The following is a 25,777-nucleotide window of genomic DNA, read 5'->3' on the forward strand; positions in this document are numbered from 1 at the left end:
TCAGCTAGGTGATTAAGGTTCCCATCAGTGACAAGTCATGTTGCTTGCATGCACCCTTGTATGATGTGTTGAAAATGGTGGCTCAGTTCTGTGGTCTTGCTTCCCCAAACCTAAAAACCCACTGTAAGTCTTAGAAAGATATAAGACAAACTCTAATTGAAGGACAGTGTGTGTGGTCTTTGACCAGTAATCCCTAAAACTGTCAAGGTCAACAAAAACAAAGTCTGAGGAAACTGATAGAGACCAGAGAAGGCTAAGGAGACTAGATGATTAAATGTGTTATGGTTTCCTGCATGGGATACTAGAACAGAAAAAAGGAAATTAGGAGGAAAGTAGTGAAATCCAAGTAAAGGATACAGATTAGTTGATACTGGTTACCAATCTTGGTTCCTTAGCTGTGACAATTGTACCATGGTAATGTAAGATGCTAGTTATAGGGGAAACTGGGTGAGAAAAATAAGGAAACTTTCTATATTATCTTTGCCCCCACACCCCAAATAAACCTAGTATTACTATACAATTAAAAGTTTATATAAAAATATACAATATTCTAATTCTTTCACTGTCGGGTAAGAAATAGAAAACTCTCCAAGTCATATTATTGTCCCTGAGCACATTTCACAACCTTATCATTATCTGGGAGAAATCTCCAAATCTCCTCCCAATATAAGCTGTGCTGAGAAAAATGGATATTTCTGAGATCAGCTCGCATTAAGCCTTATTTAAAGTGTGAGAGTTCAAAGAAAAACAGAGCAAGATAAGAAAGGGTCTTTGGATTTAAGATTCCCTGGAGCCCTTTTCATCTGACACTTAATTTGATGAGAGAACATCTTTCTCTGACATTTTGGAATCTGGGAGGAGGCCAACAGAGTTCAGCACTTTTCAATTATCTTAATAAATCCCAATCCTATAATTGGAAGGACTCTTCTCTCACCGAATTGAAGAAGAAAAAAGTCGGCTACGGGCAGGCTAGAGGCAGTACAGTGGGGCCCAAGAACCCAAAAAGAGAGGAATAGACCTGGGTTCTGGGCACAGCTGGGGCCACCCATTGCTGTCTCCTTCCCTGTATTATGAAATGGGGACTTTGGAGTTTATTTTTTCCCTCTAGCTGGAATATTCTAGGATTCATGTTTTAGATGGTTGAAAACATGTTCAGGGTCATAGCATCTCTTTTCACAAGACTGAATATTTGCAGAGCCAACAGGAATTTCTAAACATTGATTTAACACAACTATATTTTGAAAGGCAGCTTACTTTCCAAACTAATGAGTTTGGATGGTTCAGCTTAATGTGGCATAATTTTCACAGAATTAACCAATCTATTCACCGCTTCTTTTGGTTTTGCTTATATCTGTTGGGTTGGTTCTAGGGAATGTTTTTTTCCTTTCCAGAGTTTTCTTTTCAAAGTGTTCATTTCTCAGAGTCCTCCTGAATGCTGACCACAGACAGTCACACCTCCCCTGCTTCTCTCTTCCTTTCTGGGTGTAGCCCAGGACTAATGGAAAGACTACTTGTCTAAACCTGCATCTCACCATGGCTGGTGTGGCTCAATTGGCTGGGCATCGTCCCATTCACTTAAGGTTGCTGGTTCGATTCCTTGTCAGGGCACATGCCTAGGTTGCAGCTCAATCCTCAGTAGGGGGCATGCAGGAGGCAGCTGATTAATGTTTTGCTCTCACATCAATGTTTCTTTCTCTCTCTTCCTCTCCTTTCCTCTCTCTCTAAAAATTAATACAAATTTTCTTTAAAAAATAAAAATAAACCTGGATCTTTCAAGAGACCTGGAACTCAGTCCTGACTCTCCCACTAATTTTCAGTGAGGCCTTTGACAGTGACTTTTCTTCTCTGAGTACCAATTTCCTTGTCTATATAGTTGACGGTGAACTATATCCTTGCCATTGCTCCTCCTGGATAGACACCAGCCTCATTCTGGAAGATTCTTAGAAGGGAGGGGGAAAAGCTTTTCTCATTTATTCATTCTGTCAGTCATTTTTTGAACCATTTATTGATTTCTTTCTTCACATACTCAAATATGTAGAGAGGACTATATTTGATTAGTCCTGGATGCCATCAAGAAGTTCATATTGAAGTAGGGGGGAAAGCAAAGAAAAACATTATAATTTGATGTAATAAAATTATACAGGAGGTGCTAAGGAGCCTGGAAGGAGGAATAATAAGTTCTTGGTCAACCAGAGAACACTGAACTTGTTCCTGCTCCTGGTTCTTTGCACTCGCTATTCCCTTATTCTGGACACTGTTCCTGCAGACATACTCATGGCTTGCTCTGCAGCCTAACTCAATTTTCTGCTCAAAATTCCTCCTTCAGTGAAGCCATTCTATATTACACAATCTCTCCCTTACTGTGTTTCATTTGTCATCAATGACAATGTATTACATATTTAGTTGTTTGTTTATCATCTATCCACTGGATGTAAACTCCAGGAAGGCAGGTGCTTCTGTTTTATTGACCATAATATCTCCAGTATCTAGGTCTGTGTTTTGTGAATATTTGTTAAATGCTGAATGAATGAATGAATGAATGAATGCTGAGTGATTCAAGAAAGCTTCCTGGAGGGGGTAGGTGGCAATTTAGCTGAGCAATTGAAAGCATGAGTAGGAGCTACCAAGGCAAAGAACAGTGAGTATGGGAATTCTAAGTAGAAGAAATATGAGCAGAAGCCAGTAGGAATTAGGGATCTTGGATTGTTACCCAAATTGCACATAGCTGAAGCCTAAGATGAGAGGGTGAGCCATATAAGTGGCCAGCCATGAGGTACGATCACCTCATGTGACTGTGGACACCAGACAAGGAAGGGGGTGGCTAGGGAGTGAGGGTGAAGAGCCATCGAAAGAACCCAGTCAGAGAAGTAGAATTTACTCATGTTCTCAAATCTTATGGATTTTCATTCAAACCCTCAACTCCAACCCCCTTTGTTGGCATTCCTTTAGACATAGGTCTTTCAGACATTTTTGCCTATGACCCACAAGAGGAAATAAATTAAACATGATGTCCCAGTTCATAGATAGATTGATAGATAGATATGTAATCATTACTATATGCAATCTCCTATTCTATTCTATTCTATTCTATTCTATTCTATTCTATTCTATTCTATTCTATTCTGTTTTGTTCTGTTCCATTCTGTTCTGATTAATTTCATTCTGTTCCATTCAGTTCCATCCCATTCCATTCCAATTAATTATTAAAACTGTGTGTTCTCACTAAACTGCTAAACTGATTTCTCTACCCATTGTTTTCAAATATTCCTGTAACTGGTTCATGATGTAAATATCTTTTTTTTTACAGACAACTGTTTAGCTTTTATTTTATAATCATAAACTTAACTCGGCAATCCAGCTAGACTGGAAAGGGGTAAGGAAATTATGGAACCCAATGAACTGTGACAAGAGCACAAAGATTATAGAACATTCCAAGCAAATTGGGGTGAAGAGGTGCTCTCCTGAGCTAATCATGATGTAAATATCTTTTTTTTTTTTACAGACAACTGTTTAGTTTTTATTTTATAATCATAAACTTAACTCAGCAATCCAGCTAGACTGGGAAGGGGTAAGGAAATTATGGAACCCAATGAACTGTGGCAAGAGCACAAAGATTATAGAACATTCCAAGCAAATTGGGGTGAAGAGGTGCTCTCCAGAGCTACAGAAGGAATGGTCTGGTGGTTAAGATAAAAACACAAATCAAATTTCTTAGAGTTGCCCACAGTAAGCAATGGTGATCTTCTTGCTGGCCTTGCCATTCCTGGACCCAAAGCGCTCCATGGCTGCCACAATATCCAGGCCTTCTGTCCTCTGGCGAAGACCACATGCTTGCCACCCACCCACTCAGGCTTGGCAGCACAGAGGAAAAACTGGGAGCCATTTGTGTTTGGTCCAGCATTTGCCATGGACAAGATGCCAGGACCTGTATGTTTCAGGATGAAGGTCTCATCCTCAAATTTCTCCCCATAGATGGACTTGCCGCCTGTGCCATTATGGCATGACCACAGTCAGCAATGGTGATCTTCTTGCTGGCTTTGCCATCCCTGGACCCAAAGCGCTCCATGGCTGCCATAATATCCAGGCCTTCTGTCCTCTGGCGAAGACCACATGGTTGCCACCCACCCACTCAGGCTTGGCAGCGCAGAGGAAAAACTGGGAACCATTTGTGTTCGGTCCAGCATTTGCCATGGACAAGATGCCAGGACCTGTATGTTTCAGGATGAAGGTCTCATCCTCAAATTTCTCCCCATAGATGGACTTGCCGCCTGTGCCATTATGGCATGTGAAGTCACCACCCTGGTACATAAATCCCGGCATAATTCTGTGACAGCAGGATCCTTTATAACCAAATCCTTTCTCCCCAGTGTCTAGAGCACAGAAGTTTTCTGCTGTTTTTGGAACTTTGTCTGCAAACAACTCGAAAGGAGACATGCCCAAGGGCTCGCCGTCGATGTCGAAGAACACGATGGGGTTCACCATGGCTGGTCACGGGCAGCTCCGGGGGCGTCGTCGTCTGCCTTTTTTTTCCCCACTGAGCATTGCATTCAAGAAAGTTAAGTAAGCAATACTGATTTACAACCCAAGGCCCAGGCCCAGAGATATCTGCTTCAGAGAGCACACCCCAGGCAATGGCCTTTGACCCTGGGCTCACTCAGGGTCACCCTGGTAGAATTCTGTGATGCAGAACTGGAAGGCCAGTTAATGGCCCTTGCCTTCAGCAGCCAAAGCTCAGGGAGTGGGCTGCCTTCAGGTAGTGCGCTCTGTGCACACCAATCGCAGTTGCCGTTCAATGCACAGTGATATGAAATGACTTCTTAAAATGACCGGATTCCAGGCAGGAAGCCCCAAGGGAGGTGCATGAATTTCTTGTGAAGATCATCATTGTTGCTACTGGTCATTCTAGTAATAGGCATTTAGTAGAGTAGTATTTGTCTGGTGTAGTTGGAGTCTGCCTGGTTTATAGGTCGTTGATTTTAACTTTCAGGAGGGAAAACAGCTTTTGAAATAAATCATTGCCTAAAGCAACCAAAGGCCTTCGCATCACTTTTAATGAAGGAGAAGGCAGTGTATAAATGGAAAAGAGCAGACCATTATGAGTTCCAAGACCTGGAACTGAGTCTAAAACTGCCTCCCTGTGTGGCCATGGGCAAGCCATCTCACCTCTTTAGACTCAGCTACACACACACACACACACACACACACACACACACACACACTGATTTCAGAGATAGGAAGGAAGAGGGAGAGAGAGAAAGAAACATCAATGATGAGAGAATCATTGATCAGTTGCCTCCTGCCCACCCCCTACTGGGGATCCAGCCCACAAGCCATGTATATGCCCTGGCCAGGAATTGAACCGTGATCTCCTGGTTCATGGGTTGATGCTCAACCACTGAGCTACACCAGCCAGGCTAGACTCAGTTTTCTTACAAATATGACAAGTATAGCAATACCTTTCCTTGATTCACAGAGGCACTTGAGTGATAAAAACAATAACATATCTAAAAGTGCATTGCAATGTCCCAAATTCTTATACAAATGCTATTGGTTTCTACTGAGCACGAATGAGGTCAATTAATAAATGTCTTCTAGCAATAATACAACTACCGTCCTACAGATGAGGAAACTGAGGCCCCAGAGAGATGAAAAACTTGACAAATAAATAGAGCAATTAGTGATGAAGCCAGAATTCGAATACAGGCCATTCTGGTTTTAAAATCCTTGTTGTGAACCACTATGATGTGTAGATATTTCAGAGAAGATATGAGCTCCAAAGCCATGTTTGCCTTGACCAAGAGGCATTTTGCCTGTCTCTTTGTACTCTCAATGGCTGGTCCAGAGTACACGCTCAGTCTGTGTCAGCTAAAAATAAATATCCTCACTTGTCCTCTTCTTACTCTTTTTTGGGGGACTCTTACATTATTGTTGTGATTTTTTTTGGGGGGGGGCGGGGAAGGATACAAAATTACTGTCACCCAGCATAGCTCACTGTCACATCTGAATTAGCAATAAACAAGGAAAAGGATGAACTGGATTCAGGAATAAAATTTGTTCAGGTGAAAATATATAGCAAACCAAATGCCTGTTTAGTTCATTTTCAAATATGGGCACCAGGAAGGTGCAATGCCATCAGGATGTCACACAGAAAGGGCTCACACTGCAATTGCATGTTAGCCATTGTGAAATAAGCATCCAGCTCAGTTGAGGTTGAGTTACATCTGGCTCAATGTGGGACCCGCTCATTTGTAGTTTCTTGCCTTTTCTGTGAAGGCCCTGGCGTGGGTCCAGCAGGGTAGAGATCACAACTTCCTAATCCAGGGTTTTAACTGCATTTGATATGTGCGCAGGACAGAGAAAGTCACTATTGAATCTCTCAGGGCTAACACAATGAACCAGGGAGTGGCTTAAACAACAAAAATTTATTTTCCCATAATTCTAGACCTAGGTCAAGGTATGTGCAGGGTTGTCGTTATTAGTGCTTTTCTGAATGCCTTTTTCCCTGGCTTGCAGATGGCCATTTTCTCTCTGTCTTCACATAGCCTCCTCTCTCTGTGTCCTAATCTCCTTATAAGGATACCAGCCAAATGGAATTAAGGCCCACGCTAGCGACCTCATTTAGCCTTAATTATCTCTTTAAAGACCCTATCTCCAAATATAGTTACATTCTAAGGTACTAGGGGTTAGGTTGGGGGACAGGGACACAATTCAGCCCATACCAGTCACAACGTGGAGCAAAATAAAACAGAAATGATGGGAATTGGATGTAGAAGTGAAACTTTCAATCTTTAATAAAATCTTGGGACCTGGGACTGAAAGGGAGACAAACAGAATTCTTTAGGTTTGTGTATTTCTTTTCTTTCAGCCAAGATATAGATTTCAGTCACTTTTTCAGGTGTCTGTTGTTAAACTCAAGAAGTCTCTTTCACATTTGGGAATAGCAGGTTATTTCCCAGGGGAAAGGGCTTGTTTGGCGACATCTGGGCCCTCGCTTCATTCTGCGAGAACCCTGCTCGCACATTTACATGCACGTTCTCCCAGGAACCTTGGAGGAGGAAGAAAAATATTTCACCATCTAAGAGAAATCCCCCAGAGGTCGGACTGGTTTTGTGTTCTTGCAGAGCCTGTGAGGTGTAGAGCTGAAGGCGGGACCTTGTGGTGGCTTCAAGCGGAGCTTGTGCTTGTGGGTAAGTCCTCCACCCAAACTGGTATGATACCCACCATTCTGTCTACACTTGCTTTCCTGAGAAATGTCGTCAGAGCACTCTCTTTGCTACTTCAGACTCTGCCTGGGTTATTGGCACCCAAATACTAGTAGTTACCCCTTTTACATTTTTTTTCTCATTCAGGTTTATTGAGGTATAATATACATACAGTAAAATTCACCTTTTTTTAGGTGTAGCTTGAAGAATTTTGAAAACTGTATACATTCTGTAACTCATACCACAATTGAGATTATTTCTCTCTACTTCCCCTGCCCCCAGATCTACTATCCCTTTGTATCTTTAAAAACATTTAGTAGAGTTCAAAAGTGAAATTATCTAGACCAATTGGTAAGGATGTAACTTAGAACAGCTAGAACACTATTTGAGTTATCTAATTCTTCTTTAGTAATCTTTGGTAGTTTCTAACTTTTAAGGAATTTGTCATCAAATTTATTGCCATAAAGTTGTTGAAAATATTCCCTTGCCATCCTTTTTCATATCTGTTGGAGCTGTGATGATGTTCCCTCATTCATTTCTGCTATTGGTCATTTATGTCTTCTTCTTCTTCTTCTCCTCCTCCTCCTCCTCCTCCTCCTCCTCCTCTTTCTTCTTCTTCTTCTTCTTCTTCTTCTTCTTCTTCTTCTTCTTCTTCTTCTTCTTCTTCTTCTTCTTCTTCTTCTTTTTCTCTCTCCTCTCTCTCTCTCTCTCTCTCTCTCTCTCATTAATCCTCCCCTGAGAATATTTTTCCTATTGATTTTTAGAGAGAGTGGAAGAGAGTGGGAGAGACACACAGAGAGAAACATTAATGTAAGAGAGACACATTGATTGGTTGCCTCCTGCATGCACCCTGACCAGGGCCAGGGATTGAGCCTGCAAACAAGGAATGTGCCCTTGACCAAATCCAACTCAGGACCCTTCAATCTGCAGGCTGATGCTCTGTCTACTGAGCCAAACCAGCTAGGGCTCTTCTCTCTTTTTTATTTGGTCAGTCTGGTTAGAGGGTTATCAATTTTATTGATAAGACTTTGTGGTTGGTATATTCAGTCCTTGTTGTTGGTGGGTTATATCACAACTATTTTAATCTGATACTATGAATATAAAAATGAGACAATAGTTACTCCAAACTTATATTAAGCACAAAATCCACCTAAGCTTCATATGCTTCTCAGTCACAGTTACTGTTTTGACAGGAGGGCGATAGGCAGGGAGCATTTATTGAGTGGGATGCGTAACAGTGGTGTTGCTATTCCAGTAGGTAACGTCTTACTTGGGCATCAGGGCAAAAGCAGTAAGTGATCTGAAAACCAGTTACTATCCACGAACCCTATTCTGCAACTGTGGGGTCAGATGTCCTTTGAAAGTCAGAATTTTCATATTTTATAAGGGGAATAAGCTATGTATGTTCTCCCTTGGTTAAGACCTTCTGGGGTGTCTGGCAGCATCTGATAATCAAACACAATGGGAAGACAATGACCATAAATAACATCATTGGCTTTGCTGCCAAGAGAGTTCCTCCACATTGCTGTGTTTACCAAGACTTTTTGGATTTTGAGACTGTAGATAAGAAAGAACTATAAACAAACATGGTCAAAATTGCCCATGAAAAAGATACCAAATCTCCTATACAATATGTCTGGCTGGTGTGGCTCAGTGATTAAGCGTCGACCCATGAACCAGGAGACCACTGTTTGATTCCTGGTTAGGGCACATGTCCCCAGTAGAGGGTGTGCAGGAGGCAGCCGATCAATGATTGTCTCATTGATGTTTCTATCTCCCTATCCCTCTCCCTTCCTCTCTCTGAAATCAATAAAAAATATATTTTAAAAAAATAAAGAAAGAAATACAATATGGCATATAGTTTTACATGTAGTGTTTCATCTACCACCATTTGATTCCTGGTTAGGGCACATGTCCCCAGTAGAGGGTGTGCAGGAGGCAGCCGATCAATGATTGTCTCATTTATGTTTCTATCTCCCTATCCCTCTCCCTTCCTCTCTCTGAAATCAATAAAAAATATATTTTAAAAAAATAAAGAAAGAAATACAATATGGCATATAGTTTTACATGTAGTGTTTCATCTTTCCACTAAGTCTAATGCTGCCAGTTGCTCCTCCAGGGCGGAACAGATTGCTGTTGCTTTGGTTGAGCACCAGATAAAGTAATTGGCTTGCATTAAGGGGCCCATGTTGAGTGAATATTATGCTTTCTCTCTTTATTTTTTTTGGCCAAGCTTGTATTGTTGCATTTGGGCAGATTAAATCAATGTATGTTTAATACAACTCTACCATAGATTCCTTGCTTGAACAGTTTTACATGAGCCGACAGGAACAGACAGGAATAAAAATAAACACCAGTGCCAAACTACAGCCTTCAAAATCAGTGACACATTTATAAGAAGTTAAAATGTATGCACAGAGATGGCAGAAGACGATGTATTCTGAGGTCTGCACAAAAACCAGTTAACGAGTTGGTGGTATCCAATTCATTAACACTTCTAAGTGTGAGGTTTTTTTTACTGCAGTTTTTAAAATAATTCAAATATATTTGAAAAAATGAAATCTATGTCAAATCCTACGGCTCCACCTAATAGTTTTCATGTCTCCATGGTTTATTCTAAACGTAGACAACAACACAGCAACAACAATAAAAACAGCACATTCATCATTATTAGCATTACCTGAGTACTTATTTACCATGTGTCAAACACTGTCCTTTGTGCTTAAGACATTATCTCATTTAACATCCATTTATTCTTTCAAAAAATGCTTTCTGAACATCATTTGTGTTGCATTTGGCATTGCTTTAAATCGGTGAGACTCTACTGGGGGAGATTTTGCCTCCCAGGGGACATTTGGCAATAGTTGGAGATATTCTGCTTGTTTTAACTGGGGAGGTGTTGTTGGCTTCTGGTGGGCAGAGACCAGAGACACTAATAAACATCCTACAATGGACAGGACAGCCCCACAACGAAGAATCATTTTGCCCAAAATGTCAATATGCTCAGGTTGACTAACCCGGTGTGGTGTGTGTGTGTGTGTGTGTGTGTGTGTGTGTGTGTGTGGTAGTTTGGAAGGTTGAGATTGGAAATTTAAATGGGGTGTTTAGGGAAGGCCTTACCTAAGAGGTAATATTGGAAGAAAGTCTTGACAGAGGTGAGGGAACTAGTATGTGGATACCTGCGATACAGTCGGGGAAGAGTTACTTCCAGGCAAAGGGAACAGCAAGAGGAAGGGCCCAAGGCAAGAGCACGCAGGGCTTTTTCAATGAACAGGGAAGAGACCATTGTGACCTGCAGAGAGTGTAGGGTGGGAGGGGACACCGGGTCAGAGGGATGAGGGGGGGGGGCAGAGTTTATTCTGAGTGAGATGGCAGTCATTGCAGGTTTTAAGCAAGAGTGTCATGAGCCAATTTATGTTTTGAAAAGATCCTGCTGGCCAGGGCACTGAGAATTGACCATTGGGGGCCAAGGATGGAAACAAGGAGATCATAAGTAGTCATGGCAACAATCCAGTGAGAGGTTAGAGTGACTTAAACAGGGTTCCAGCAGTTAAAGGTTTTTGGATTCTGGACATATTTTCCAAGGTTGAGGTGACAGATTTTGTGAATGCATTTGGGGTTTGGGGGGAAGAATTAAGAAAGTTTACTTTTTTGTTTGCTTGATTTTGGACTGAGCCCCTTAAAGAATGTAATTGCCATTTACTGAAATGGAGAAAGCTTGGGTAGGAGTCGCTTGGGGATGAAAATTAGTATTATTGTGTTTAATTTGGATGTACTTATATATGTTTAATTTGAGATGTCATTCAAACAGTCAGGTGGAGATGTCAGAACACACTTAACCACTCTGTGAAATAGGTGTTACTACTCCCACCTTGCAGATGAAGAATCAAGAATAAAGAGTTTGCGTATCTTGTCTGAGATCACCCGGGTATTAAGCAGGACAGCCTGGATTCTGATGTCACAAACTGGCATCTTGCTAAAAAATGACATCAGCCCCTCTCTCCTGAATGGCACCTCTTTTTGTTTGTTTGTTTGCTTGTTAATCCTCACCCAAGGATATTTTTTCATTGATTTTTAGGGAGAGTGGGAGAGAGAGGGAAAGACAGAGAGAAAAATTGATGTGAGAAAAACAATTGGTTGCCCCGACCCTGGTGGAATAGAGGAATAGAACTCGGGACCCTTTGGTCTGCAGGCCGATGCTCTATCCACTGGGCAACACTGGCTAGGGTGATATGACACATCTTAGTCTCCATTTCTGTGGGTAACCTTGACCAGCTCTCAGAATGAGAAGCTCTCTTGGGATAGAGCCTTTTATGCAGTTGGCAACTGAAAGTGAAGCTGCTGTGTCTGGCAACTTTTCTTTGACTGATTGTGGTAACTCCAACCACAGTGTAAAACCTAACGAAAAGAGAATTCCTCAGGTGCAGGCAGCTTGAAAGAACCATGCACTGAGCACTGACATTAGAAGGACCATTGACTTTGGAATCCTGCAGACAGACCCCCATTAAAACACAGACTTCATTACTCACTAAACTTTGTATCCTGAGGCCAAAACGTGACTTTGCCAAGTCTCTGTTGAGCAAATGGGTAATGCACATTATCGCTGTGATGGGTCCAAGTGGCCCAGTGGCATTACACCCCAAGGCTTAGGCTTGTACCTGATCAGCCCCATGAAGAGTCCACCGTTCATTGCTTTGGTGGCTGAAGAATCTGGATCACTTTGCTACATTTTTGTTTATTGTCTTTCCACACTTTCTTTATTTTTAAATTTTTTATATATTTTTGTTGATTTCAGAGAGGAAGAGATAGGAGAGATAGAAACATCAATGATGAGAGAGAATCATTGATTGGCTGCCTCCTGTACACCCTCTACTGGAGATCGAGCCCACAACTCGGGCATGTGCCCTAGATAGGAATCAAACCCACGACCTTTCAGTCTGTATGCAGACACTCTACCCACTGAGCCAAACCAGCTAGGGCCCATGCTTTGTTTACTGTCATTTCCTTGCTCTAGAAAATACGCTTCCTGTCTCCTCTGTTTACTGTTCCGGATGGTGCCTGGCACATAGTAGGTGCCCAATGACTATCATTTGAATGAAGACATGAATAATTCTCATTGTAATTATCCTTAGGAGCATGGCTCTATTCTTATCCCTATTTCACAGATGTGAAAACTGAGGCTTAGAAAAACGGAGCAATGATCAAAGAGGTGAAGGAATTCAGAAGTACAAATTAATAGTTGCAAATAGTCACAGGATGTAAAGTACAGCCTAAAGAATATAGTCAGTAATATTGTAATAGGTGGGTACTGGAAATATAATTCTCATTGTAATTATCCTTAGGAGCATGGCTCTATTCTTATCCCTATTTCACAGATGTGAAAACTGAGGCTTAGAAAAATGGAGCAATGATCAAAGAGGTGAAGGAATTAAGAAGTACAAATTGATAGTTGCAAATAGTCATGGGATATAAAGTACAGCCTAGGAAATGTAGTCAGTAATATTGTAATAGGTGGGTACTGGAAATATTGGTGAGAACACTTTGTAACGTGTAGGATTGTCTAACCACTATGCTGTACGCCTGAAACTAATCTATAATAATAAAAGTGTAATATGCTAATTAGACCGGACAGCTGAACGACCTTCCTTCCAAAGCTGGGGATGGAAGGGCCTAGGCAGCCGCTGTGGCTTCGAGGGCCGAGCCCCTTGCATGAATTTCGTGCATTGGGCCTCTAGTACAAAATAATATTGAATGTAAACTGTAATTTAAAAAAATTTAAAAATATTTAATTTTTTTTAAAAATGAAAGAAAAAATGGAGCAAGGTGCCTGGAGTCACCACCTCGCAGGAGGCATCGCCTGGTCCTGGGATAGTGAACAGCTGTGGAGTTTGGAAGGCCCTCCACTGAGGATCCGAGAACAGCAGGTCTAATCATTAAAGCTTCTGGAGTCCACTGCCCAGCTCTGCCGTTCGCCCTCTCTGCATCCTAACTCCGTCCCTAAGTGGGAGGTGAAAATAGCAGTACCCCACAGAGTTTCTGTAGCATTCAGTGAGTTAATAGAAATACAGTGCTTAGAACAGGGTAGCAAGTGCTATTATAAATATTAGATGATATGAATATACTTTGCTGTTTGCCTTGCAACACATAAGCACCTTGCTCCCCTCTTCTACCTCCACCACGGTCTAGGTGTTTTGCATTTTAAGTGTGTCTAACCTTTAGCAAGGTATTTGTTTACACATATATTTACCTAATGTGTGTGTGCATGTCTGTGTGTGTGTGTGTGTCTTAAATTGCCCATTATGTAAATGGCTTTGGTTTAGTAAGCAGAAAACGCAAGGGTATGGTTAATGGGAAATTGTTCTGTGCAACTCAGAAAACCGAAGAATCGTAAAAGAATCCTCCCAAGAGACAGTCTGATGAAGGTGTAACCAACCCATTTGCAGGTTTTTATTTTTAAATAATAACCAGCCGCTAATGCAGTAATGGCCCGGAGCAGAACATCGATTTATCCCCGGTGAGGTGGGTTGTGTTTCCCTGCTACACGGCCAGCTGTCGTCTTTGATATGAGGCTGCCTCTCCTCGAGCCGGTGTCTGTCAATCAGCTTTCAAGGAGAAAGCTTCGAAACAGCGTGGAGGCTTTGCCATTTCCTGGATGGGTGTGGAAGGTGTGTGTGTGTGTGTGTGTGTGTGTGTGTGTGTGTGTGTGTGTGTGTAGGAGCCATTTACTTTTTGCTGAGCTAGAATCCAGCCTGTTAGGATGCACTGTGCAGTCAAACTTCTTAGCAGATTGGGGCAGCTCTTCAATTCCTTCAAAGAGAAGGCCCTTGGCGTTGTCCTCCAAAGCCTCAAGCACAACTCCCCTTTGATCTGGGCAAATCTCCCTCCAGTCCTGAAGTCGGGTCCCTGTCTGCCAAGAGGGAACACCATTTCTCAGTGCAAGTAGATCGTAGTGGAACAAGTCTCTCAGGAAAATTACAAAAAAATTAGCCTGATATGCAGATGTCAAAGGAGATTATTAGTTAAGGCTAAGTGGAAAATTCTAATTCATTCATTCAACGTTATTTATCGTGGGCCCACTATGTGTCAGGTAGTTTGCTAGGTGGCAGCAGGGTGGGGTGGATATACGATTATTGACAAACTAAAAAAACACTTTCTGTTTTGATTTTCTTTATGAAAGCTGAGATTTCAAAACAGATGTCCCAAAAGAAACCTCATGTTTCTAGTAAACAACCACTTTAAACACCTGCTGTGTGCCAGGAATTGTGTTAGCAGCCACCGTGAGAAAATGAATGTGACCCTCAGATCTTAATTGTGGGACATGGTGCCCATGTTCAAAGCTATTTGCCAGTAGGTTCATACTCTCTGGTTGGCAGAATTCAAAAATGCCCCCTTGCCCAATGTCCAGCCCTAATCCCCAGGAATGTGAATGTAATAGATATCACACTTATGATTATGTTACAAAAGGAATGTTGCATGTGCAGTTAAGATTAATCAGTTGACTTTGAGTTAATCCAGAGAGCGAGTGTCCTGGTGGAACTAATCTAATGACTTTAAAAGCAGTGTTGTTGTTGTCTCCAGCTGGTAGGGGAGGAAGTCAGAGGGAGAAGACTTAATGTAAAGGAGGTTGCTGAGGTGGAGGGGCCTTCGAAAGAGGATCTAAGAGCAGCCTCAAGCTACCTGACCGCCAGCCAGGAAATAGAGACCTCAGTCCTACAACCCAAGGAATTGAATTCAATCAGCAACATGCATCTTTGAAGCAAGTTATTCCCAGAGTCACCAGATAAGTCCAGTTGACAATTTGATTTCAGCCATGTGAGACCCTAAGCAAAGAACCCGATTGAAACTGCCTGGACTTCTATGGTATTATAAATGGGTGTTGTTTTAAGCAGCTAAGTTTGTGGTCACTCATTATACAGCAATTTTTTAAAAAAGATTATTTTCTCATTGGTTATTCTGCATTTTTATAGTTTGTAGTTAAGATATCTTAACACTTGAATATGTAGTTCTTCATAATTGATAATAAAATTACCTCCGTACATTGGTGCAAACTCATTTACAAAGTGCTTTCACATACAATTTTTTTCATTTAATGTTCACAGCTTGTAAGAAATCATTATGTCCGTGTTATAGATGATGAAACGGAGGGCGAGACATAGTGTGACTTGCCAAATAACCTCCTAAGTGGTAGCAATGGGATTTGAATTCAGGCTCTGGCACTTCATCAAACTCATCAGAAAATTGGCAGATCACCCTCTAGGCTATTATTAATCCTGATTTCTCTTTATTACCCCTAACATCATCATCATTGTTATCATCAGCATAGAGGGCACTCTCTTCCTGGATGTTCAGTAAATTCAAATTAAGTAAATAGTGACAGTTAAAATTTTTAAAGTCAAAACGTTTGTGCAGGACTTATTAGGTACCATGGCACTTGTGGCAAACAAATGACAAGTGTCCTCTTGGATAGAAACATGGCATTGAGGCTGGAAAATAGTCACCAAGAGGACATGCCTTCGATGCATGTGGAATATATAAAAAATAAAAATGGACAACTTTCTGTGGCTAATTTATCAAATAAGACAATTCAGCAATCTTTTCTTGCCCCTCTGTGAATTTTTTTTCAAGTTTTATTGAGATATAATTGACATAAGCATCATATTAGCTTAAGGTGTACAAAATAATGATTTGATATCCTATATAAGAAAGAGGTAATATGCAAATTAACCCTCACACCCTCACAATATGGCTGCCTACAACCAGGCCGGCAGAGGGTGGCAGTTTGGGGCGACCAGGCTGGCAGGGGGGGCAGTTAGGAGTGACCAGGCCAGCAGGGGGGGCAGTGAGGGGCAACCAGGCAGGCAGGCAGGTGAGCGATTAGGAGCCAGTGATCCAGGATTGTGAGAAGGATGTCTGACTTCAAGTTTAGGCCCGATCCCCAGGACATCCCCCAAGGGGTCCCAGATTGGAGAGGGTGCAAGCTGGGCTGAGGGGACCCTCCCCCAGTGTATGAATTTTGTGCACCAGGCCTCTAGTATGTATATATTTGGAAATGATTAATTACCACAAGAAGTTTAGTAAATAGATATAACAACAATTTTAATGTTACATTTTTCTTGTGATAAGAACTTGTAACATAGTTACATTTTTTCTTGAGATGAAACTTTTAAGATCTACCCTTTTAGCAACTTTTAAATATACAATGCAGGATTATTAACTATAGTCACCATGGTTTACATCACAGCCCCATAATTTATTTATCTTATAACTAGTGTTGCCAGGGCTGACCAGCAGCCCCTGAACAATGAATGAACAGGTTACTCCGACACAGTTTCACTGTGGGGAGAGGGCTAAGGGGCTTGCCTGGCTCAAGGGTCCAAGCAGCCTCGATTGCCTGCCTCATTAGGCTTTTATTGGAATTTTTGTCTTTAAGTACAATCAGTAGGTGAGTAATCCTGGGAGGACACATGTTTACATTGTCCTCTAGGCAAGGACATCAAGGAGTAAGCATAAGGATTCCAGTAAACACCCGGGAGTCTGCACGTGCACAGACTTGGTTGGAAAGGTCAAGGAATAATCAGGGGCACCACCTTCGACACTCCCCTGTCTCCCCTAAGTTGGAATTCTGATAAACAGGGCAGGCGGCCTTCCACACACTTCCCTTTTCTCAGAATGTCCTCCTTACAACTTTCCAACCAAGTCTCGAGTGCTCCCCAACAGTGTGTACCTTTTGATCACCTTCACCCACCTCTGGCAACCACCAATATGTTCTCTGTTTCTGTGATTTTGGTTGTTTAGATTCCACGTATAAGTGAGATCATACAGCATTTGTCTTTGTCAGGCTAATTTAACTTAGCATAATATGCCCTCAAGTTCCATCCATGTTGTCACAAAAGGCAGGATTTCCTTCTTTATGGCTGAGTAATATCCCATTTTGTATCTATCTATCTATATATAGGGCGGGGCAAAAGTAGGTTTACAGTTCTGAGTATATGAAACAGCTTATTCTTGTATTTTTTATTAATTATTGTATTGTTTTCTATACAAACAATTGTACACCTACTTTTGTCCCACTCTGTATATATCTATATCCTTATCTACATAACTATATCTATATCGATATATATCACTTAGGTTGTTTTCATGTCTCGGCTATTTTGAATAATGCTGCAATCAACATATGAACGTGACTATGAAACAGCTTATTCTTGTATTGTTTATTAATTATTGTATTGTTTTCTATACAAACAATTGTACACCTACTTTTGTCCCACTCTGTATATATCTATATCCTTATCTACATAACTATATCTATATCGATATATATCACTTAGGTTGTTTTCATGTCTCGGCTATTTTGAATAATGCTGCAATCAACATATGAACGTGAGGTTGCAGATATCTCTTCAAGATGGTAATTTTGTTTCCTTTGGATATGTAAAAAAATTTTTTTCTGTATGACCTTGTATGTTTCTCTGCCCCCTAATTGTTTTGGGGGGAAGTATTCCTATTTCCAAATTATCTTTCAGAAAATTGGTTTAAGGCAATTTAACTTGTGCAACAAGAATCTGGCAAAACTTGATATTAGAGTGGAGGTTATAATCCTACCAGTTTTATAAACCAGTAAACCACCTACAGCCCTGCCCCTCCCAGGCTCCCCCCCCCCGCTGAGAATTATATGATGGGACAAGGAACAGGACTTGGGAAAGCCAACAAAACCAAATCTACACTCACTCTCCCACATAAGGCTGCCTTTTGTCTCTTTGAATCAATCCAGCTGCCTGGAGAGCCTGTCTGATTGAGACCAGGGGCCAAACCCCACTCCACACAGTGCAGAACCCCCACTCTCCTAAGCCAAAGTCCCTTGTGTTCTTCTCTCTCACTTTTTAAATTTTTTTCCTTGAAGGTAATTTTGGGAAGGAGGAAATTAAATTTAAGAGTACATGAAATTTGAAATTTGGCTTGAGTAGCTATCCAGCTATACCCCTCATCATTAAATTATTCAATCAAACAATTTGGGGTTAATGTAGTAGGCCAAACCCATCTCACAGTGTCTGCTGCAATCTGCCCCTATAACAACGGTTGTCATGGGAATGGAATCCTATGAGCATGGATATCCCCCCACCAAAGAACATTCCATGCACAGACCATGCTCAGAGGATCTGGGTCAGCAATTACCGGGAGGGCAGGGAAGGGCATTCAGTGACCAGGTCATCTGTGGGAGGCCTATTTAGGAGGGGCTTCTGGGTTGCAATCTGTTGGGACTTGTCTTGAAGCCAATTTTGGATAGTATGCTACTGCTTTCATTTCGATCACAGCAATATCAGAGGTAGGTGAGGATAAGTGCCCCATGAGTCCCCTGTCCAGCTGTCACTTTGTAGATCATTGTTGACCAGCCACACTAGCTCATTGTCTATAAATCTGAGGACACTCTTTTGGGGGTGCAGCTCCCACAGCTATTCTGAACCAGTTGGAAGGGACACAGGGGGGAGTAACCTTCATCCTACTTGGTTGGTGCTTAAAGCAAAACCCAGTCCATGAGAGACTCCCAGTTACAGAAGGAATTGATGAAACACAAGGAGAGAGAACCAAAGGATTCTCAGTGTTAAGTACACAGATGATGAGGATGAAAAAAAGCCAAAATTAAAAAAATCCATTATGTCTATTTCTCTTCTATCAAGATTCGATTTAAAAAGATCAAAGTTCCAACTGTTCTGTGTCAACATTAGAGATGGTGCACTGTGTCTCATCACAGGCAGGTTTGCCACGGCGGTGGGGGTTGTATTTTTGGAACGTGCTAGAAAACCCAGAGTAACTGAAAATAGGCCTTAGTGCCCAGGCTCCTCCCCAGTGGTCTGTGCATGTGCTCCTCCAGCCACTGGTGATTTTCATTGATTTGTTTGACCAGGAGGACCCTGGAAAAAGATGACCTGGGAAGGGCAGCCGCGGGACCTCTGGAACAAACACAGAGGAGGCTCAGGGTGCTCAGCACCACTGGGGAGTTTTCCTGCCTGAATGTGTGTTCACAGCAGCCTCCTCACTCATCCTGCAATCTCGAGGGTTCACATCTGAGCACAACTAGTTGAAACCGGTCACCCGTGAGTTATGCTGGGGTAGACATTCAGCCCCAGACTCTCTCTCCCTTCAATTCTCTTTCATCTCCAACCTGAGATCACCCTCCACTAGTCAACTGGTGAGCACAGGTAGGCTTGCTCCTAATTGCTTGGCTTCCAGGCCAAAGGAGACAAAGGTAGACAAAGCCATCTATCACTCTACTGTTGCCGCTGTCCCTCCCTGCCTCGACCACTTTGTCCAATGTCAATTCCATGACACCTTAGTTACTCCGAAGGTCTCTTTCCAAAGGAGAGTCATTCAGTGACTCATTCAGTTGAGTAGATTTAGCATGAACAAGCATCCATGAGGAGTAGCATTGATTTTTTTTCTTCACTCAATTCATCAGTTTATTTTGTTACTTAGATTCCACATATAAGTGCGATCATGTGATACTTATCTTTCTCTGACTGACTTATTTCACTTAGCATGATTGAGTGAGTGATTTTTTCAACACTGTCTTCTAATTCACTGATTCAATCCTCAGCTTCCCCTAGTCTGCTGTGTATTCCTTCCAATGTGCCCTTTGTGTTCAGGAGTAGCGTTGATTGAAAAGGGTTCAGCCTTGGTCAAGGTGTCCATTGCTGAGACACCTGGATACTGAACTGATCCCTGAGAGGGAAAGGAAGACCAGTTTGCATTAACAGTCTAAGGACAAAAAGAAGCCAGGAAAATTTGAAGCTAGGACTATGGGCCAGGTTGCACCAGGGTGGTGCAGCTGAAGCCCAATGATGGAGAAGATCAAAAAGACCCTCCAAAGAGGTAGCCTAGGCTGGTGGCTCAGGCCTGTGGAACCAGTCTAGGTGGCAGGTGATAGCCAAGTAGTGGCTGAAGCTGGACCCCGGACACTGGTTACATCTTGGGGCCAAATAGCCAAGCTCATTGTCCAGCATGGGAATTCTCTGTACTCTGGTCAATGACCTAGATTTTCAACCTTCTTCATCTCATGGTGCAATAAACTAATTACCAATTTGACAGAACATAGGTATAATTTTGATTCATTCGCACCAGACGGCTATTGTTGTTGACTATTGTCATTTTCTAAAAATGTGACGATCTATAGAAAAGAGGTCAGTGCCCCTGACTAAATAGTCAGGTATTGCATGTTTAAAAATTCTTGCAGTGCACCCGTGAGAAGGTGCTGACCTAGATCACTAGGTAGCAGTAGATGTGTATTGAGTATCAGGTTATGCAGGGCCAGGTTATGCATGGCACAGTGTGACAGTGAGAAGAAATGGTAGTTGACAAAGTAGATATGAGTTTTCTGTCCTCTTGCTATTCAGACACAGAATCAACCCCCTCCCCTCCCTTTAGATGGAGTGAATATGGTGATACACTTCTAGAGCAATTGCTGGGGAGGTCTCCAACCTTAGCTTTTCTATTACCAGGTTAAGTGGGTATTCTGGTTATTATTTGAAAAAGTCAAAGAACTCTAACCATATTTGGAAGTCACGTTGTTGAAGCAGGCATATTTTATAGTTTCACCTCACCTGCTCTGCACTCCATAGTGAAATTCATAGCTAAATTTTTAAGAGTTATTTTAGGAATAAAACTTCATCTTTCCCTCTTTTTCTTCTAATTGCAATTTCATCTGCCTTGTCCTCAAAACACTGGGCCAAGTGCTGTAGTATTCCTGACCGAAAAGGAGCAGGTGTGGAAAGTCTGACCGTGTCTTTCAAAGTCATTTTTGTGAGGGTTGGCTCAGCAGCTCTAGCTGTCATCTGAAGAATGCACCGCCTTTGCTGCATTCCTGGGAATCCAAGGGACTTAGGCTGCAGACCCTCCATCTGAGAGCAGATTTCTCACAGCATAGCCTGCACCTCGCTTATTGAAAAGAAATCTCTGTGGGGATTAAAGGGACCCTAATTAAGTGTGCATTAGTGAAAGCGAGGGAGCTTGAGCTTATAGTAAATCAGGCCACCGTTGCTAATGCCCGTGCAATAGAATGTTTCCTGGTGACTCTTCATAGCAGTGGTGGGGGATGGGGTAGGCCCTGGAGAGCTGGATGGTCCCCAGTTCAGTTTATGATAAAGTCTCAGTGTGTTCATGTCGGAACAGAGGCTGCAGCCTTGAAGTAATTTGGAAACGTTTTCCTTGAGCTATAATTACTGGTTCTTAAGAAGAACAATGTCTTTATAATTACTACCACTTCAGTCTCTAGCACTTAGTATTAAGTGTTTATTGAATGAAAGAAAAATGAATATTGATTATACAGTCAGGAGGCTTGGGGTTTGACCCAAGCTCCACTATGTTGACTTTAGTCACTCTTGTGTCATTGCTCTGATCTCAAATCTTACACTTTTTTATCTTCCTGAATTTTGATGATATGATTTACATATCAATTTCCCCAAACTCCTCTGAGCTCCTTCAGGTGAAGGGTTCGTCTGTGCCTTATTCAGCTCAAAAGTTCGTTATGGGTGTGGGGCGGAGGGGGTCCATGGGGAAAAAAGGAGGGACATCTGTAATACTTTTGACAACAAAGGTAAATTTTAAAAAGAGGTTATGCTTGTTGTGGGCTCTGGAGCCAGATTGCTGGGGCTCACATCCCAACAACTCCTCTTCCCAGCTCCGGATCCAGGCAAGTTGCTTAACTTCTCTGTGGCTTAGAATAAAGCTGGGTACCTGGGTAACAGCACACCAGCCTCGCAGGGTTGAGTGAGAAACAAATGACAAATACATTCAAAGCTCTCAGAACAGTAATACATGCTCAGCAAATATTAACAACTATTACATTCCTTATTTTCATTGTGATCATGTATATGTATTGATAAAATAACACTATGGGGTGTGCAGGAAGCAGCCGAACTCTCTCTCTCTCTCTCTCTCTCTCTCTCTCTCGTTCTCTCTCTCTCTTCCTCTCTCTTTAATAATCAATAAAAATATTTAAAAAATAATAACACTCTAATAGCACTCTGTTCTCTTATCTATAAGGGCTATAACAACAATAATACCCTGAAGGGTTGTTATGAGAATCAAATGAGACAGTGCCTAAAAGACATTTTCAAAAATGTCTTTCTGAAAACCATAAAGTATTTTGAAACTCTCTATTGCCATTATTTTAATATTAACTGCAACACAGGAGAAGTGATTTGCTCAACGTTCCTCAGAGTGAGTGCGGCAGACAGGGCTGGGGTGGAATTTTCTTGGAGCTTCCCTGGATGCCAAAGGACTGCTTAGCTGTGGCGCACGCTGCCAAAGCCTCCGGCATTCCTGGGCTTTTTTCCGCATTTACGTTGAGATACAGCCACAGGTCTTTCAGCAAAGCTCTGTGTTTACATCAAAGCTGCCCCCGCTTAAGTGTCCTCACCCCCACGGCCCTTGCCCAAAGGTCTGACAACTCACAGAGCTGCCCTGGTTTCTGAAATTCTAGATTTCACCAGCCCACCCTTTCCATGATGGCCGGATGCTCTCTGCATAGATTGTACTGGTTGCTTTTGAGAATCCAGGAGAGGTGGACAAAAGCCTGGACAGGGACTGGGCACCGAGAGGGAGGTCTAATATTTATCACTAACAAATCATGATGTCCCAGGCAAGCCCCACTGGTTATTTGGGATTCAGTTTCCATATCGACAAAGGAAAAGCAATTTGATTATTCCTGAGATCCCTGAAGAGTAAATACCCCACGAGTCACCAGTCCTGTGTTTCTCCAATACTTCTACCATTGTCTTGCACCGTGACCCTTGTCAGGTCACAATCTCTCCTCAGTCCATAGTGTTCTCATTTATATAGGATTTCCCCCTCAAATAGTCATTGTTTTGTGCTCCTGATGTGTCAGTCACTGCACCGGAGAATGAAAACACTCACCTATGCTTACACTAACAGAACCAGTGCTTCTTATGTGCAGAGAACTATGGCTAGGCTCTTTCCATGCATTATTTAATACCACCTTTAGAAAAACTTTATGGGAAAGTATTGTCTATCATTTACAATTTGGGGAAGTGAGTTTTAAAGAGAGTAACCAGCTGCCCAGTGGTACACCATTAGTAAGTGGTATAATATGTTAGGGTTGGAGCCCCGTAAACCTGACTCCACCTAACCATGATGATACCTGTAATCACCTCTCAAAGATAAGGAAGGCATCGTATCTGCCCCAGACTAACCTCATTTCTTCTTATTAAGGCTATTCATCTAGTGAACATGCAGGGAATGCTGAGTCATAAGGCGCCTAGATTTTAGCCTGAGATGTAGCGTATGAGTTAGCCCATTCATGGCCAGCTGGCAGACTATCCATGTTCAATGAGGATGTTGCTGCTGAGTCCAGCAGCGCCTGCAGGATTCTCTCCTTTTCTTTGTTAACATTTTAATCAATGTCATGGATGAGGGCACGAACTGGGCAAATTCACTCTGACATGACTTTGGAAGGGCGGGCAAATCGACCAAGGGACAGAATCAAAATGAGAAAAGCTGTGACCTGCTAAGTATTTTTTATGTATCATGGCATTTTCATCACAACCCTCAGTAGGATTATTATCCATTTTATGGATGAGACCACCCAAGCTTAGAGAGGGGACCACCCAAAGATGACACAGCCCAGGAGTTGATTTTCTCCCCCCAAATAAATGTTTTATTTTGGAATTGTTTTGTATTCATAAAAAACTTGCAGAGATAGCACATAGCATCCCAGCGTCTCTCTCACCCAGTTTACCCCATTTTTAACATCTTACTATGGTGGTCCATTTGTCAAAGTAAGAAACCAACATGAATATATTATTATTAACTGAACTCCAGCCTTTATGTTGACATCATCATTTTCCCCCATTGATGTCCATATATTAGTTTCCTGGTGCTTCCATAACCAAGAGCCATAAACCGGGTGGCTTACCACCATGGACATTTATTCTCTCACATTTCTGGAGACCGGAAGTCCAAAATCAATGTGTCAATGGGGTCATGCTCTCTCCAAAGGCTCTCAGCAAGAATACTTTGCCTCGTCTAGCTTTGGGGGGTGGGGAGGGGTGCTGGCAATCCTCAGAGTTCCTTGGTGCTATGGTCTGAATGTGTATCCCTCCTAGGTTCATGTCAAGATCCTACTGTGCAATATGTTGATATTAGGGGATGGGAACTTTGGGAAAGTTATAAGGACTCCACCTTATAAAAAGCCTGAGATCTGGAAGAGCGCCCTCACCTGGCCATGCTGGCATCCTCAGCTTGGACTTCCAGCCTCTGGAACTGAGAAATAAATTTCTATTGTTTACAAGCCACCTGGTCTAGTATTTGTTTTAACAGCCTGAACGGACTAAGACACTTGGCTTGTTGATGCAGCACCCAGTCTCTGCCTCCGTCCTCACATGGCCTTCTTCCCTTGTGTCTGTGTGTCTCTGTACACATCTCCTTCTTCTTGAAAGGACACCAGTCATACTAGTTTCATGGCCAACACTAATAAAGTGTAACCTCCTTTAACCTTGATTACATTTGCAAAGAACTGATTTCCAAGTAAGGTCATGCTCGCGGGTACTGGGTGAACATAAATTTTAGGGAGGGGATACTATTCAGTACAGTACAGTTCTTTTTCGTTTCAGCATCCAACCAGGGTACCACATTGCATTTAATTGTTATGTCTCCTTATTCTTCTCTGGTCTGTTATAGTTTCTTAGTCTTACCTTGTTTTTCATGACCTTGACAGTGTTCTTGAGGAGTGCTAGCCAGTTATTCTGTAGAATGTCTGGATTTATCTGATGTTTTTTCTCATAATTAGTATGGGCTTATAGGTTTTGGGGAAGAATACCATAGAAGTGATGTGCCTTTGTGAGTTGGCCTTTAACCTCAGTCTCCAGAGCTTAGATTTTAGTTATAAATCCTATAAATATACAGATTTCTGAGAGTCAGCTATGAGCTTACTCTTTTAGCTCTCTTGTGGGCCTTGCATAGCCTGGACATACAATTGGAGACAGTAAATATGCAGAATGTCTTGCTTGTCCCCACCCCATCGCAATCACCTTTTCCACACGTGGGGATCTGCAGTCTTCCCTTCCTTATATACAGGACAAACCTACCACATTGCGAATGTTAATTTACATTTGTGGGAGTCCATCAATATATCAAATGCTATTGCAAACACTGGCAGCCTTAAAATCCAAACGGCAGGGAAACAGAGGTCGCCTGCAGAAAGGTGAGCTGCACACAGACTGCTCAGCTCCTCAGGGCCCAGGTGAACTGACAGGAGGGAAGGCTGGAACTTGCTCTTCTCTTGCAGAAGGTGGATTATGTGGATTCCAGTCCTCCTTTGAATATTAATGATAATCAAACAAAGAAGGCTCTCTTACTCAACACACCCGAGCCTTCCCTTTAATTTAGTAGCGAAGGGAGAATCTATATAAATTAGTGTATTAATTAATCTCATTTTAACTAGTCTCAGCGTGTATTGTTTGCCTTGCTTGTTTATTTATGTATTTACTCACATATTAATTTATTCACTCTGAAAGGGGGCAGGCTGATGCTCCATGGGGTAGCTAGGAAGAGGACATCAT

The 25,777-nt window shown here is 42.1% G+C and overlaps 1 pseudogene; it reads right to left on the reverse strand.

The window, feature by feature from the left end:
• Positions 1 to 3,993: 3,993 nt before the first annotated feature.
• LOC102245345 lies at positions 3,994 to 4,587 on the reverse strand (annotated as a pseudogene).
• Positions 4,588 to 25,777: the final 21,190 nt, after the last annotated feature.

The sequence above is a fragment of the Myotis brandtii genome, unplaced genomic scaffold (genome assembly GCF_000412655.1).
Source record: "Myotis brandtii unplaced genomic scaffold, ASM41265v1 scaffold494, whole genome shotgun sequence".
In the NCBI taxonomy this organism is placed as follows: Eukaryota; Metazoa; Chordata; class Mammalia; order Chiroptera; family Vespertilionidae; genus Myotis; species Myotis brandtii.